The sequence below is a fragment of the Dendronephthya gigantea genome, unplaced genomic scaffold, assembly GCF_004324835.1.
Source record: "Dendronephthya gigantea isolate DGI-Jeju-01 unplaced genomic scaffold, DenGig_1.0 000188F, whole genome shotgun sequence".
Lineage (NCBI taxonomy): Eukaryota > Metazoa > Cnidaria > Anthozoa > Malacalcyonacea > Nephtheidae > Dendronephthya > Dendronephthya gigantea.
In genome coordinates this window covers 333962-352659 of record NW_021163198.1, presented here as the reverse complement: position 1 = coordinate 352659, position 18698 = coordinate 333962, and positions in this window count along the sequence as shown.

Genomic DNA, 18698 nt, shown 5'->3' with positions numbered 1-18698 from the left:
CGAAGATCGAATTTTGTTCGAATCAAACAATCAAATGTACATAATGTACAGCTAGTTCAATTAAGGCCCGAAAGGCGCACTGGGCTTCCATAAATTTCTTTATATTGTCTCTCCTTTAACATTTTGTAGTTAGTGAATGAGTCCTACGTGCTTTTCCGTTTTAGAGAGCAATGTGTTGTTGTTACATTGAGTAAGCTGTATCACTTGCGCCTGCTATGGGATAGTGGATCTATATGCTAAAGTGCACAAGTGTTAACACTCTTAATCTCCTTAAATTCGCATCAAGTGTTTAAAACAAAAAAATCTTGCTTGCCAACCTGATTGGATTTTGATTTTTATGAGTGGAAAGCTGTGCCATCTTTCCAAAGGTTCTCTCATCTCTGCTAACGGCTTCAGGACATTTAAAGTGTTTGGCCATCTCACAGTCTTGTCTTGGATCCAATTACTTGGAATGACAGCTTCTTCCTCCAAATCACCTTCCTTCCATACAGCTCTTGCCCACATGTTTTCTGCAAAGTAATATCAGGCTATAAAAATAAAAGACAACATTAGAAATCTGAAACGCTCAGTACAATGAGACTTTAATTTCATCAATATCACTCTTGTATCATTCACAATAACTTACAGGGTGACTCAGAAATCATAGCCTATTTGTCATTTCGCTCAACTTCGTGGTGTAGTGGAAATATCGCATAACCAGTACCAGTAGAAATTGGCAAGCACACAGCCTTGCGATTTAATTGGGACTCTTCAACTAAACGACGCTTCATTTTGCGTCTAATGCTGCGAGCATATACGATCTGAAAGATCTTTGAATCGGCTGGACTATCAAAGAAATTCTCTACCTGTCCTTCAGGCAGCACATCACAAACAAGTGTTTTATCGCCCCTTTTTTCGTGGACAAATACATAGTTGCCATCAATCAAGAAGCAACAGTCTTTGAAACCCCTTTCAACGGAGCCTATTCGAGTAAAATTGCCCTTGGCAGCTACTTCGTGACCAGAACTAGACAATTCGGAAATTCTCTTAGCAGCCTGGACAATCGGATTTTGACCACTTCTTACATGCTTTTTAAGCTGCTGCATGAAATTTTCAAACGGGAAGCACGATATTTCATTTAACGAACAGTCAAAGTTCTTGACATCATCAGGTAAGTGTAAAAGAGAATGCACATTGTAAACTGTGAAACAATCACCATAGATATGCTTACAGTTCTTAACAAAAAATTCTAAGAGCTGCCGAGCATACTCCAAATGTGAATCTCTTCTCTCTTTATCTTGATCAAGCAAAATAGATATGGAAATTGAGAATGCCAAGAAATGTTGGTACAATTCTTTTGAAACTATATCTTTCAAGACAACGGGCCCAGTATAGAGTAAAAACTGACGGAATTCGGTAGCCTTCCATCTTTCTACGTCATCTAAAGATCTTGGTTGCCTTGCAAACTCGCTTGGCATTGAACCTTTCAAAAGGATTAATCTGGACGATATTTGACCAATCTGCTGCGAAGATAACTTGCACTTCCTGGGACCCTTTCTCAAGTAATATAAAATACGTTTTGTAACTCCCAAACAGACAAGATGCATGTAGTCCAAAGAAAAGTCTCGAACGCATCGAACACCGTGATCAACTAAGGGCGTGGCGTTTTTTTGATGGTCCTCATATTCGAGAAAGGCAAATTTCTCGTCACTGCGATATTCTGCATTATCATTTGAATTGAACACAACTCTCCCATTCCACATCCCCTTCATGATGCAACGTTCGCAAGCAAAATACCCAGTATGACCAATAATGCACTTCAAAAAACACCGCGCAGGAGCATCGCAGCAAAAACACTTCAACCCAAATTTGAATTGCTTTTTCTCATAGCAAATTCCACCACATTTTAGCTTGTCAAGCTCATTAAGAAAATCGGCAAGATACTCACCAACGGAATTAGGTTTGCTTTTGCCATAAACCAGGGCTATCACAAAGACATCAAAGTTATTAAATCTACCCAAAATTGGCCAGAATTGATCACTAGTTGACTTAATTAGAGGCAGACCATCAATATTGACCAACAGTTCAATGTCAGATAATTCCTCAACCATATTACGATGTTTCGTTAAAATATTAACAATCCCATGCTCAATACCGAAATATATATATTGGCCGCCACACTTCGATACAACATCAACATGTCGAGGAGTATGCAAAAGAGTTCGCGCATCTTTAGGAAGGTCATGCCCTTGCCGTCTTAAGATATCAAGAAGTTCATTCAGTGAGTTATGCTGGCACTTATTTCTAGTTGCCCAACAATTTAGTTCCTGGCGTAAACTTATTTCCCCACTGACAGATGGAGGAGAGCTTTTTTCAAGGATTTCATGATCTGATGGTGAAAAGTACTCTGATTGGTTTTCCTCATCATAATCGCTTAAACTATCTGAGGAGTCTGATGAGATGCCTGATACTAATTCGCCCTGAACATTTTGCTGATGGTAATTATTTTCAACAATCTCATCCTCACTGCTTTCAGCAGCAGCAAAAGCATTGACCTCAAAGGAAATTTTTCGATAGCTTCTCCAATAGGCCATGGTGGTATAACTTAAACCCTTTAAATAAAAAAAAAATTCCCAAATTTCCATTTTCATCATTACTAAGCCATGCAGCTAAATATTTTCATGCAGCTATATAATGTACCCAAAATCTACAGGAAAATAATAGATCAATCTCCTTTTTATATATAAGGTTACACCCTCTGACAAAATCTTTATAAAAAGTATAATCCCTATTTATTTATATATATATATATATATATATATATATATATATATATATTTAGTATTTCCACTTAATGGCTTAAACTAGCTTGTATTTATTATGCTACCCCAGCCTACATAAACCAAGACATGACTATTATTGTATATGTTTATTATTACATTATTGACTATTATTATATATGTTGCATTTCAATCATTGAAATATTGTTCAGAGAATAACATGGCTTTGAACCAGAACATGGCATTTTAAGGCCTTGAACCAGAAATTATTAAATAATTGGTCTAGTAAATGATTAAACAAACGATTCCCCTACTGTCGCTGTTTAATATAAATGCTCATAAATAATCCCACCAAAATAATTTTATTCTTAGCAAAGCAACAGAGCAATTTCAAAAATACCGCGCTAAAATACCAGAAAACAACATACAAAATACAATAACTATGCACGGAAAACTAGTTAATGACGATTAGATGGCGGATTGAATTGGATTGTGAACCTACATACAGCATACTTATAAACAATAGCATAACCGAAATTATATATTGGAATGTCAACCCACGATATTGTTTTGGGATAATTTTATAGCTTCAAACCGAACAATTTGTGATATAAAATGATAAAAGACGCTCAAGTACCCTCATGAGAGCAAAATATAAAAAGAATTTTAACGAAAACAAAGCCTTTAAAAGACCTACTGACCTAGTCAGGAGGGAGTTCAAATGTGATGCAAATCGCTTCGCGGAAATTATGATTGTATTAAAGTTATATCGCTGCAGTTATAGATATTTAAATATAGAAACATATTAGATCAACAACTTTAAACTAACCTTTAGGAATCTTTGACTCTTGTCTTGTCTTTTCCGATGTTATTGATTTACAACTTTAGCTTTTGATGTGTGTAACAATTGCGAGTTCCGCTATTCTGTAAGCTTGTTTTGCATTTGGCGCTGTCAAAAAAATTTGCATGACGCCTACGCCTAGCCAAGTGTTGTGGCATCTGATTGGCCAGCAATTGATCTCCCTAGCAACACTTGGCAACAATGGTTTTGGCGTTACAAATTAGGCATATAAAATATCAATTCCGACAATTCTTATTTCTTAAGTTCTTGCCAGATCTTCCCTCGGGTTTCTAGGCCGCCTGGCCCGCCTCCTCACACTGGCTCGATAGCATATAATAGTAAAACGCAAAATTATTCGTCAAATTATACAACTCTACGCTTTGACACTCGCCGCACAGTTTGATACACAATGATGCATATTATGGTTTTATTCGAACAAGGCCGTAAGTTGGGGCAGTTAAATTTAGTGTAGATTTATGTTAAGCAAAAAACAGAAATTATTTGCCACAAACATATTGGTCATGAAATTCCGTGAATAATACAGAAAATCACGCTCAATAATGCACCTCCATATGCCCGAACACTAAACGTTATTCGAAATTAGGTTGAAATCGCGTCGATAATATATTTCTGTGAGCACTTTTTGAAATTTGATATGCGCTTTATCTTTTCAACGTTGAAACAACGTTATATCGACGTCGATTTAAGGTCAGCTATATGACGTCAAACCGACGTCGAAATTAGGTTGATCGACGTCGCGACCACATTTCAACTATATTTCGACCTCGAAATGACGTCGTGTGCTGCCTGGGAGTGGTTTCTGCAAAAATCTCAGAGGTAAATGTTATATTCTATCTTATATCGAGGCTTGAACTTGGTCGACTCCGCGCGAATGGCCGACTTAGGTGTAAATCTGTTTACAATGTTTAAAATGAAATATCTAGAATTCCCATGGTTCCATTTTCTTAATTCTTGGTAATTCGAAAGACAATCATATAAGCTTCAAATCTGCTGGAATGATCCCGGTAGGCCGTTTGTCCTCGCCCAATATCCTTCACTTTCATTGACCGTGCCTTTTAACTCAAATACTTTTACATAACATAACACGTTTAAACATACTGAATCTGAATCCGAAGAGTTTCCGCTCCTTAGACCCGCAGTATTTTTGTAAAATTCTTGTTTATTAGACAAAATTTCAAAAATCGCCTGCCATTTTGTTTATTATTCCTCAATGCTTCGCATTACATTCCATCCCTCAAATGTATGTTTACTCCTTTCCATTCCCTTCAATTTGCAGCCACATTGTCATTTAGAAGGATTGCAAGGTATTTTTAGGGGGGAGTAATATAAATTTGAAAAAAAATCCAAGATGGAAAGCACTTACAGTGCTGGTAGTGATGTTTTGCATCAAGTATGTGTCATTCATTTCGAGGGTAAAGACGGAGAGCTTAAAGAATTAACTAGTGAAACTGTGAAAAACATTTTGGAAAGAAGAAAGGAGTGGTTAAGTCTGCCATCCTCCTATAAAGCATTCACTAAAGTCGCCAAAAAGTTGCTTGAGCTCATTCATGATGATTTAAACCCGGAAAATATTGCAAAAACATATTGCTTTCATCCTGCCTGTAATCAAAGTTTCACAGACAAAAGTAAACTCAATAGGGCCAAAACTACGTTGATTAATGCTGCCAATCGCAAGCATGTGGCCGATGACAATACTCAGACCAACTGTCCAAGACCAGAAAAAGTGACCCGAACAACTTGACTATCTTTTCCTGCTCGATCATCAAATGCATTACCCGAGATTTGTCTAATATGTAAACGGCATGGGCCAATCTACATCACGGACAAGGTATATGTAGTTTTGCTCTATCTTTTTACGTGTTTTTGTTATATTATTTCATTTACTCCAAAGTACTTTCATTAAATAGTGTCTCTTAAAAACACAATACAGTATGGTTGTGAGGCTCGGAGACAGGATTTGAGGGGATTAAGGCTTAAGAATGCACCCTCAGTTTTTTCGTCACTTCAATTTTTTCCCAAATACATAAATTGAGGAACATCGAGGGGAGGGGGGTGGGCGTCGTATCGAGCTTTGGTTATTTTCTCATATCCCCACTAACAAAATTCCCATCAGACTCAAATACTCATATTTGCAGGTAACAAAAAAAGTGTTAAACAGGAGTTAACATTGGCTCAAACCGGTAGATTGGAGGAGGCGGCAGCGTTGTTAAGGAATGACGAAAGCATTCTCATTCATATCCCTGGCAGAGACTGTGTTGCTATTGAAGCAAGGTACCACAAACGATGTTATCTGACGTACACGACATGCCTTTTAAAAATAGGTGATCATTGGCCCAACCTTGTATGAAAAGCATTTGAAGAGTTTTGCTTAGAAGTAATCGACAAGAGAATCATCAAGAATAAAGAAGTTCTTTTACTTGGCAATTTGTGAAAGAGATTTATCTGTTGTGTACAAGAAATTGAAAAGGTTGATGTGCCCTACAAAGCTTCTAGGCTTAGAAAGAGAATCGAAAGGCGTTGCCCATACCTAGTTTTCCATCGCTCGAAAACTATGAATAAAGGGACTCTGGTCTACGATGATAGTCTGACGGCAGGTGATGTAGGGGATGACATGACGACAAGACAGAGTGATTCTGATACTGAAGAAGATGATTACGATAATGACGGTGAAAATGACCACAGCAAACTCGGAAAAGATGGTCAACATGAAAATAAAGGAACTGTCGACACCTTCACTACCAAACTGTTCTCTACAGATATTGTTCACTGTCGCCTTGGAAATTAGAAAGCTTCTGAATGAATGTAAAGGCACAGATTCTGATTGGCCACCTGACTCTCATGACCTGACTTTCGCGTTAGCAACTGCATCAATTCCAGTAAAGCTTCACAATTTTTTAGCGTGGTGTCTCGGGTTCTTGTGCGAACCGGTTAAAAATGAAACTTTAACAATCAGTCCTATTGAGAGAACGAAAATTGTATCAATAGCACAAGACATGGTACATGCGGAAGGAAAAGGAAGGAAACAAACCCACAAGTCATTAGCCCTTGGAATAGCAGTGCGACAGATAACCGGGTCAATTAAACTACTCAGAATACTACACAGTTTGGCACATACCACATCCATCGTCTACAAACACAACACTGCGCTAGCTTTAGCCAGAAGCAAGGGGTAGGAAATTATAATACCACAGAATATCAACCCGGAAATATTTGCCACTCTCATTTGGGACAACAATGATTTCAACGAAGAAACAGTTTCGGGTAAAGGAACTACGCACGTTGCAAATGGAATTATTTTGCAGAATGTAGATGTCAGATTGGGGGATAAAGTCACAGTGAGTAAGAACCGTACTGTTAAAGCACCAGAAACCAATATCATCCCTTACACTAGCTGTGAGAAAGGAACTATATCCCTTCAAAGTCACAGTTCTGGCATTTCACTTGAAGAAGAAAGCTATCGACATGAGCAAGACGCGGCAAGAAATGCTGATTTTGTGCACATGTTAGCTAGAAAGTATGCCTCTGACCAAGGGGGTAATCTACCAGGGTGGACAGGATTCAACACACAAGTTCTTAAAGATGTTCCAAAGGTTACCGAAATTGGCTACTTGCCAGTCATCAATGCACCAGTTATTGACATAGCAACAGTTAACACCATACTCCGACACAGTGTTTCTATCTGCACACACCTACAACTGCCTGAAATTGTGTTAGTATTCGACAAAGCCCTATATGCCAAAGTTTAAGAGATAAGATGGAAGGATGAAGAGTTAAATAATCGATTTGCAATTCGACTTGGTGACTTCCACACAATAATGTCATTTTGCAGTGCTATAGCTAAAATTGTCCAAGACGCAGGACTACAGGGTGTCTCAAAAAAAACGCAACCACTTAAATATGCAAGACATTAATACAGCTCTAAAGCGCAATAGATAAGCAACTCTGGGCATTGAAAATGGCTCATAATCCTTCATTTAAATGCTAAAAGTCATTTTAGCTGAACTATGGTGCAAACCCGAACAATATAAATATTCTTGCATATTTAAGTGGTTGCGTTTTTTTTGAGACACCCTGTACAAGTACGTTTCAGTTAAGTTTTCACTTGTCCCTATTTGTCAGCATGTGTGCATGTATGTGTTTGTGTTGGTGTGTCTTTGTAAGTCAATGTGTCAGTCATATTTGGGTCAAATATATCCAATGATGTCATTTTATGCTGGTACAATTTCAGGGCATTATGATCGAATCAAAGCTGGTTGCATCCGGGATCTGCGAATTGTGTGCTGTCTGGAAAACATTACAACCCTTCTATGAAGGCTCATAAAATCATCTATGAGGCAAGGAAAGGTTACGTTTTCAAGCCTTTGAGAAATCTTTACCAACTACAGAAGATAGTCCACTCCACGCGATTGGTATTAGTGTGCAAGAAGATTCGGAAAGCGGGATGCTTATGGATATCTGCACCAGTAATATTGTCATCGAAGAAAATCCGCTGTTTGCATTCTGGTCTAATGTCGACATGGTACAGCTGCTTCTACTTTACATCTGGAGCGACTAGAACATCAGACTGGACACAACATCTCAGTTCTTTAAGATCTATGATCACCTGGTTTTTTGCCACAGATCATGTTAATTATTCCCGTTATGCACCATGCTATTGGCTAGAAATTATGTGCCTTGAGGAAACTCACTTATGTGTTTCTATTTTTATGTTGCGTTTTAAACAATTTGTCTTATCTGATGACCTGCAGCTTTTGTTGCGAATAATGTATTTTGTGGACTGTGTGTCTTAGTCGTTGAATGTCTGTGTATTTTGTCTTTCAATCTTTGTTTTGTATTACCTCTTTAGTAGATGTGGCCGCAAACATTAAAGATAACTGGACTGTTCAAAGACAAGAGGCATATGCATTCTCAAGCGTAACATGTGATCAAACTATTGAACAGACCCCGAACAGGTTAGAATTCCCTCACATATAAAACAGAGAAAAATTTTGAAGGCTACATTTCTTTTGTGCAGGGATTCGAAAATGAAAGGTGGTTTAGTAGGAATGACATTGAACAAAGGAGCTGTGCATCGTTGGCTAACGGGACAAGCAGAGAGGAGTGCAATTACCAGAGAGTGTGAAACCATGGCAAACGTAACCAAATTTAAAAGGTAACTTAATATTTCAATGTTGCATTACTATTGTCTTTACATGCTCACCTCGTTTTTTTCCCTTTCCGAGTGATTTAGCCACTAAATTCACTTACAAACGAGGGATGTTTGTCTAAGTCCACTTTTACACAATCCCCCCTCGGATGTACTGGATGTCACCCTAACGATTGAAGGCATGATAAACCCTTCGAGGATGACCATGGTGTATTATTGCATTTAGCAAGCGGAACTGTGCCACATCTGCAGTAGCGAATGACATGGGAATCTATGCTAGAAAAGGGAAAAAATGCTGCACTGAGATTCATGGAAAGTCACATTGTTGGAGAAGAACCAAATATTTACTCAACAATAACCAAGACAAACTTGCAAACATTCTCTGTTTTAGAAAAGAAAGTCACGAGCAAGAGCAAGAAAGGCGAAATTGTGGCATTGAAAAACTCAAAAATTATTTTTGCAAAAATGCTTCTGATTGCTAGGAGTCGAAATCTACAAATGCAGGAAGTACTGAAGTATTCTTTACGCCCATTCTCACGTGCATTGGCAACAAACGAAGGAGATCTGGTGAAAACTGTAAAGGCAAAACTACTCTCCATGCCATTGAAGAGGAAGTTCAAGGTAGTTAAGTCTATCTTCATGCTGGAGAAAAGGCGTACATTCCAGATGCAATGGCAATGTTGCAAACGCTGACAGTTCTTCCAGCTACATTTGGTGAACTGGCCATCAATTTACTTATCAGAGTCGTCAAAGCTGCAATATATTCCAATTCCAATAATTGCGGGAACCACTGAGTATTTTCATAAAATACACAACAATAGTAACTCCGAATAAAGTAAGCATTTTGATTCAACGTTTCGACTTTATTTAGTCATCATCAGGAATGATTAATTTACATTGTGCATGCGTTGTATATATTATATGTAATTTGATATTGTTCAAGAGAAAACCAATAGTTCTTTGGATGCCTTTGTGCCATGATTAAGCTCTGGTTTTTGTCGACGGATGGCGAGTGCTTCGTTGTACAGTAGATTTGACAAATGCTTCGCCCTATCTCAGGGCCGGATTAACCACGTGGCAGATGCGGCATATGCCGGGGGCCTCGCGCTTTACTGTGCCATGCCCATTTTATCACTCAGTCTCAGTTCGCTCGTTTGGAGCCCTCATGGTTTGCGCATTTGGGGCCCTCTCGGTTCGCACATTTGGGACCATTGTGCATTTGGGCCTCATGAGTAGGGCATTCAGGGCCCCTAGGCTTGTTAGTTGACCAAGGAAAATATGCAACGATAAGCATGCAATCTCCTGTTGAGATATATGATCCTGTTTACATGTGTTGACCCAACAACTGGGGCCCTGGGCTAGGCAGGCCATTGTCTCGTGTACCGCTCAATTTAGATATTAAATAGAAGTCGTTGTGGCGTTATATGATAAAGTGTAACAATGTTCGTCAACAACAGCTTTGACAATTGTAATTGAATATGAACATTTATTGATTGAAAGGAGAAAGGAGGGTGAAGTTTGGTAAGTATTAGTTATATTACTATTATAATATTTCCGTATATATGAAATTTCAATACTTGTCAATGTGCATGCAATGCATGGATCAAGATTCATCTATATCTGAACTGTCGGTGTTATACGATAAACCTAAATGTTATTATGTTAGTCTGTTAAATCTTGGGTTTTAAAACAACGTGTATCGACTATGACGATATTATGTATTTCACTGATGAAAAGACAATATGCGCGAATTTACCATTTGCGTGAACGCGCAATTTGTAACTAAGCAAAACAAAACTCAGCGCCGTCCTGCGAATTGGGAAACTGTAATTCTCAAGATATAATTTGTTCACGTAATTATATCTGAAAATGCGCAAATGTGTGTATGATAATATATGAATGGTATTAACGGTACAGTCTTTGGCCTTGTATATACTGTGTGGCTGGCTAGCTGACAATGCCAGACATTGAAATAAGACCCGATTAATGTCTAGGTTACGCCATTATGTTTCGTGGGGGTTGATTTCCCGTTTTTGTCTCATAATTATGCACTTTCACAGTTTCACTACACCACTGCACAGTAATTTATTAAATTAGCCCGTTGCAATCTACGAGTCTCTTGTGGATTTTATCCGAAAGCTGCGGACCAGATTCGAAGAGTTCGATACGAAAGGAAAGGTACTGAGTGAATGTGACCAATACAAGGAAGACGTCCAACGAGTGCGTTGACGTAATAGCGGTTATGATGATCCGGAAGCAGCACCTGAACAGCCGCAGATGCCAGCCGACAAGTTTCGGACAGGAATGTTTCTAGTAATTGTAGACAGCATCGCCAGTGAATTGCAGAAACAATTGGCACCTATTCAGAAATTGCTGCGAAGTTTGGCTTCTTGCGAACGCTCAAAGACTTGTCAAAAAGAGAAAGTAACCAAATGCGCAATCAAACTACAAAATGCCTACCCCACAGATCTGGAAGACAGTTTGTCTGACGAACTATTGCAATTTTCCAGCTTTCTGAACACAGATTTTGCCAGGAAATTGCTAGAAACATCTGCGTCTCCAACAATCCCTGTTCTTCAGTTACCGTTCCTGGGAGTGAGATACCCTCTGATGAATCGGACCTCGAAGAAGCCAAGTTGGCGGTCGTGGTCATGAAAGATGACGATGATATTTTACTGGGCGTTGAGTCGATGGAATTGCATCTTTACCGCCTAATTGTCGCCAATAATCTAAAGACAGTATTTGCCTAATACTGTAATCCTATTTCGCATATATTTAAGCTTGATGATCTCGAACTGTTCTGGTGAAAGGTTCTGCTTAAAAGCGAAATTCGATCTTCCATGGGGCAGAAACGTCTGAACAGTCTTGCGCGTCTCAACATGAAAGCCGAAATTCTGCGAAACCTTTCAGTTTTATCGCTGATTAATGATTTTGCAATGAAGAAATTCCGTAGGCACTACCTTTACAGCTACAGTGTTACTTCTGATTGACTTCTTATAGACTTACGCCTGTATTCTAAAAGCTCACTCGCACTCAAACTCATTGAGTGAAAGATCCAGAGGGAGATCCTAATCTTTTCATAATGGCTGTATTTCCAGCGAAAAGGGACTTGATTTCAATTATCTACCTTATATCTTTCTATCTATTCAAAGAAAACTTTCTCATCGATCAGCATTAACAAAATTTATATGTCAGACTCAATGACTGTGAGTGTGAAAGAGCTTTTTGAATACAGGCGTCAAGAATGCATTAGACACCAGATATTTTGTTAGCTAGCTTTAGCCATGTTAATCGTTAACGTTTTGTTATGTATGTTTGTTGTTGGATACTGAAAAAGCATTTCTAAGACCCAATTATATCTAACAGATAGATAATAGATAAAATTAAAAAAAAATATCTAGCAAATTTGTGTGTGTTTGAATTCAAAAGTTTTCATAACAAGGGGATGGGGGCCCCAGCGCTAAAAATCCGCCACGGGCCTCGCGCGAGGTTAATCCGGCCCCGCCCTATCTATGATGTCACAGTTGTTCAATAGGAAGAGTGTCAAATTAAATTGTTCAGTGCTGGGTTCGTCTATGTTAAGTTGTAATAGATTTGTCAGGTGGTTAACTTGTTCACAAGTGTTGATGTGTTTATAAATTTCTGATTCTTTGTCTGTCGTTGCATGTTCGTTGAGTCTTGTACAGAGGCATCTGTCTGTCTTTCCTATGTATGCTTTGGAGCACCCTGGGCATGAAAATTTGTAAACAACTGAACTTTGAAACTCTTTCGGTGTTTTATCTTTGCATGAAACAAAGCAGCCTGGTGTTGTGGTGTCCCAGTACACGATGAATTTACACGGTTGTTTTAGTAAACGATAAATTTTGATTTTAAATTTGTGCATAAGATCAGTTTCACGTCTGCCTATATATAGAAAGCGAATTTAAATCTTGCGAATTTGGTCTGTTTGGTCTTCAATGCTGTTAGAGATTAAGTTGACTTGATCAGCCTTAGGTGTGAATTTCTGTATAAGTTTGTTAGCCAAGCTCTTGGGAAAACCGTTCCAATACATAAATTTACAAATGTTTTTGATCCCGTGTGAAATTAAACTGTCGTTACTGCAAATTTTGTAAGCTCTGTGTATAAGTGACCTAATCCACGCAATTTTGTACGACCACGGAGTAAAACTAGATAAGTGAATATACTGGCCCGTATGGGTATTTTTACGAAAGATCGAAGTGCCGTTAGATGTCAATTTGATGTCCAAGAAATGGACTTAGTTATTATTGTTAAACTCCTCATGTGTAAACTGTATATCCGGGTGGTAACTGTTAAGTTTATTCAAAATCAAATTAATATCAGACGGTTTGGCCAAAACTAGTGTGTCATCAACAAATTTTATATAATTCTATGGTGTCATTTTCGAAAAGGTCGTTTATTATTTCATCCTCTAATGCGATCATGATGATATTTGCTGGCGTGGGACTTAAAGGCGAACCCATAGAAACACCGTCAATTTGTCATAGAAACACCATCAAATATCTATTTTATATAAAAAATTCAATATTTTGACCAAAACATATAGGAAAACAATTGTCATTCTATAAATTATTCCGTAGTCCCTTTTAAAAAACCTAAAACTCAGGAAAACTAAATTCACCTAGTCCTAGTGTTCCATTTATTTTATAGTTCAGTGGGGTTCCCCACGTTACTAGTAACATCCCATCGTTCTAAATGACAATGCGGCCGCAAATTGAAGGGAATGGAAAAGAGTAAACACACATTTGAGGGATGGAATTTAATGCAAAGCATCAAGGAATAATAAACAAAATGGCGGGCGATTTTTGACATTTCGTCAATAAACAAGAATTTTACAAAAATACTGTGGGTCTAAGGAGCGGGAACTCTTCGGATTCAGATTTAGCATGCCTAAAAGTGGTAAGTTATGTAAAAGAGTATTTGAGTTAAGAGGCACGGTCAATGAAAATCATTTTATAGGCACTTTTTTTGTGCTATGACAAACAGCCTACCAGGCATTTTCTGAGGTATTGGCCGTTGAATTGACTGTTGTCAAATCCACGTTCGTGAAAATGGTTTCAATACTTTTGAGAAAAATTGCCTCTCTAGTTTGTGCTATTTTCAATATATTTTTTTAAAGTATCAAATTGCTTTTATAATATTATTTTGGAAAGTTACAAGTTGTTTTAATGTTTTTTAGAACTTATATCACATTGCTGTTTTTGGTGATGAGCAACTGGATCTTTTACGCATCTCGAACGAACTTATCCTGGGATTCTTGTTGCATGGTCAACAATTATTCCTCGACATGGTCAACTTTAGTGTGCTAACAAGTCTATTTTAATATAATGAAGTCCATTTGAATATAATATCTTCACAGAATACTGCATTGACAGAACATAGACAGTTGTATGGTAGCTAATGAATTGTTGACATCAATTATATACATGTTTTGGAACATAATCATAAAAATTATGTGTCTATCATTTCACAGCATTATATACATGCAAAGGTATGTAGTATGTGGCAATGCTACAGCCTTTTAGAAATGTTCATACTTAGAGTGAGGATAATCATGATTTGCACAAATCACATATGCCAATTGTTTCTGACATGGGCCAAATTTTTTAGTTTGGATTACATACTATGTATCATTCAACTGCATATATCATAATTGTGAAGTTTTGATCAATGCAATAACAATAAAAATAAACATTTTTCCATTGTTAGAATAAGTTTATTGAGGGAATGTTTACAATTTGGGTTAACTAAAGCAATTGTTTGCAATGGTTTACTTTTTTCCTTAGTAAGATGACATATGCCCAGTTCCAATAATTATATATACAGTTTTGTTTATACCAGAGAGGTGCTGAAATCACCTAACGCTCACCTGCACTGTTTGTCTAGAATAAGGCTAAACTCTGTATGAAAGGTATCTGTATGAAGCACAAATTACCGATCTTTTTATTACAAATTACAAGGCTAAAATCCGCGTTGGAAGGTAATATTAAGCACAAACTTCAGATATTAGTTGTGACCTCAGAATTACTGGCCAAAATTGGCCTCGGAATTACATTAGTTTTATTTGTGACCAATATTTCTTCCGTTTCTCGCAATCCGCTGACGTGATATCAACAGGTAAGTTTACGGACCAGGCAAAAGTCCCTGCTTTCAGCCCGGCGCACACACAACGATTTTACGGTAGTTGGTCCATTCAGGTTTAGACATAAAGGCAGCCCTTGCCCAGACATGTTTTCCTTCTCGCGGCGCTCGCGCCTCGTCTACTTGGTCTAATATTATGACCAAGTAAGTATAGATCCAGGTATAGATCGCCAGTCGCCACATTTTGATGAAAACATCCATCTAGACAATCTAGACAGGAATCGGCCGACTAAAATCGTCGTGTGTGCGCCTAGCTTTATGAAATAAACAAGATTGGATTTTTATATCTTCACAAAAAAGGATTATGCATCAACCAACGAAAAGGTATGTACATAAATCTTATAGGTAGTTCAAAGGGCCCTGTCTACAATTTAACTGGCTTTAATAATATATTTGCATGTGTATCTACATAAATAATATGCAAATATATGTCACATGCGTTGCCATTTGCCTTTGCATTCCGAGCCTATCGGCTTTCTACTATAAATACTTATGTGCTAAAGCTTGTAATTGCGAATTATCTGACAATATTCTTTAAACTTTAACGTTGGACTATGTTTTATATATATTCACTCCCTGAATGATTTCTATATTAAGCAATTCAATTTTGATACGGCATGTCACAACACAATCTCATAATTTATAATTGTACATGTACAATACAAACAAATGGTAGCATACAGGTGAAAATATTTGAAAGTTTCTCATTTGGCTTAGGGTTGTACAAATACTTTCGTTAAATATGATTCAGCTACAACTTTGAACTAAAAAAAACAGGGCTACACAATAGCCCTGAAAATCGTAATGAGCGTGATAACTCTGGATAACTCTAACATTGACCTTATCATGATGCTAATAAGCTTAACATTTGCCTTATCATTTGATAATTTTGAGCAAAGCTCTCTTTATTATTGTATAAATGTATACCAAATGGCACTGAATAGTCACAATGCATATCGATGACTTATTTATGATGATTCCTCTGATGTAAAGCCATAATATTTAAAGAATATAGCATCTTAGCATTGACCTTATCATTATGCTAATTAGCTTAACATTCACCTTATCATTTGATAATTTTGAACAAAATTCCCATTATTTTTGTGTAAATGTGTACTAAATGTCACCATATAGTCACAAGACATATCGATGAGCTATATTTATGATGAATCTTCTGATACAAAGCCATAATATTTAAAAAATATAACATCTTAACATTGACCTTATCATTATGCTAATTAGCTTAACATTCACCTTATCATTTGATAATTTTGAGCAAAACTCTCTTTATTATTGTATAAATGTGTACCAAATGGCACTAAATAGTCACAATGCATATTGATGACTTATATTGATAATGATTCCTCTGATGTAAAGCCAAAGTATAGAAAAAATATAGCATTTTAACATTGACCTTATCATTATATTTTGTTGTATAATGTTCACTCCCCCCTGGTAAATAGTTCTTTTGCAACAAATAGACTCCTTAAGTAGATAAGTTGAAAATAATGGGAAAATAAAAGTGGCATCTTAACATTCTACTTATCATGTAGTGTGGACGCGGACGCCGACGCCAAGACTATAGCAATAGCTCTCTTGCACTAAAGTGCAGACGAGCTAAAAATGACCTAAAAACTTGTTAAACATGGCTTTTATTTATGTAACAAATATTTGTCAAAGTGTGCTTTTTTAGAAAAGTTACTCCTAATTTGATATATCAAGCATTAGACTTCTTCATCACTTTTATCCACATCTTGACTCCACAAATTCTGCCGTAATGAGACTAATGATCTTGAATGACCATCTAATTTGCAAACAAAAATGATCAGGTTAAGACCACCCAACCATATAAGTAAGTAGGTCTCTTTCTACAAAATCATAGGAATTTTTTTATTTGATTTATTTGTTCTCTCTAATTATGTAAAATCGAAAATATTCATATTTAACTACAGCTTGCACATTCAAACAGCTATAAACAAGGTACAAACAGCCTGATAAGGCTGAATTAAATATATTCAGTATGAAAGTACCATTCTGAAAACAGCAAAGCAGCTACTGAAACTAGAACACCACCAACTTATAAATACAGGACTTTCTTAACAACGACCTTTCAACATATTTTATCAAACCGTCTTCGTCAAAATGCTTCAGTCCAATCTCTTCATTCATTAGCTTTACATATTGCAGTCCCTGAAGAAATCACATTAACATAGAAGAAATATTTGACGAGCTTGCCAATAGCATGACCAAAAACACCTCAGAAACGAAGTCTTATGAAGCGATGACTACATTAGATACTTCTCTACCTAAAGAGGATGTAGTTTCAACAACATTAATATGTGGAGCAATTGTAAAAGTTTTCTGGGGTAAGGAAGATTGTGAAGAAACAAGGTGGCACGAAGGGTGGTATCTTGCAGTGGTGAAAGATATTATCGACAAGGAAAAAGCATTGATTAATATATCTTATGTTTAATTATTTGCATGAGGATGGTACTCGGGAATAGGAATGAATTTGTAGTAGGATATGACACTGAGTTGCAGCCTGCCATGGCAAGTAGAAAATTCTACTTGACCACAGCAGGATTTGAACTCGCAGTCTTCGGTATACTAGTCCGATGCTCTGCCAACTGAGCTACATGGCCAACACGGGTTTTTGATATTTCAAAACAATACTAGTTTCTTCGATATTGAGAGCTTGTCAGCTCAATAGGTGGTTTAATTATTTGCATGAGGATGGTACTCAGGAATAGGAATGAATTTGTAGTAGGATATGACACTGAGTTGCAGCCCGCCATGGCAAGTAGAAAATTCTACTTGACCATGGCAGGATTTGAACTCGCAGCCTTCGGTATACTAGTCCGATGCTCTGCCAACTGAGCTACATGGCCAACACATGTTTTTGATATTTCGAAACAATACTAGTTTATTAGTTGAACCAAAATGCTTATATCAAACAAATGTCACACAAGGAATCTGAAATAGAGGAATTCTACGAAGTTGGTTGCAAAGTTAAAGCACAGTTATTAGAACATACATGGTTTGGAGACTAGATGGAAGTACAATACAATTCATTATCTATGTTATTGTCCAGGTTTATGCAAAAAATGATTCCTTGTCCGTCACATGTCAATTGTATTTTTGCCCAACTAACCAATAGCAATGGTTTGGCTTAGCTCCCCAACTGTGACTTGAACAAAATGTTAATTCAGACCTTAGTATTGGTTTATTTGTTTAAAATACAATAGACACATGACAAATAAGGAACGATTTTTTGCATAAATGTTCCCCGACATAGTTAATGAGTTCTATTGTACCATGCATACCATCCAAACCATGCATATTCTATTAACTGTGGTTAAAGTCAGGTGCAGTAAAGAGAAAATTGGAGATTTAGGATGGAGACCAGGATGGTATTTTGGGGAGGTACAACAATCTGACCCTGACAAAGATAAAATCAAAGTAGTGCTTCAAGCAGAACCAGATTCAACCTACTCTCATATAAAGTTACTCCTTGTTTGGCATATGGATGTTTACAGATGGTCAAGTCAGTCTTATAGGATTGTTACTGTGTTATTGTTACCTTCTGGAGTGGACCATGCATTAGAAAAGTGATGGGGGAGGAGCAAAAAATCGTGCAAAGAAAAAACAAAGAGGGAAAGCAAAGAAAAACACCTTACCTTTAGTCTAGGACCTGTAAGAGTTTGTATGCATTTCATTTAGGACAGATTATCTCAACTGTTTTAGGGTAAATTGACCATGGCGGTCAACTTGG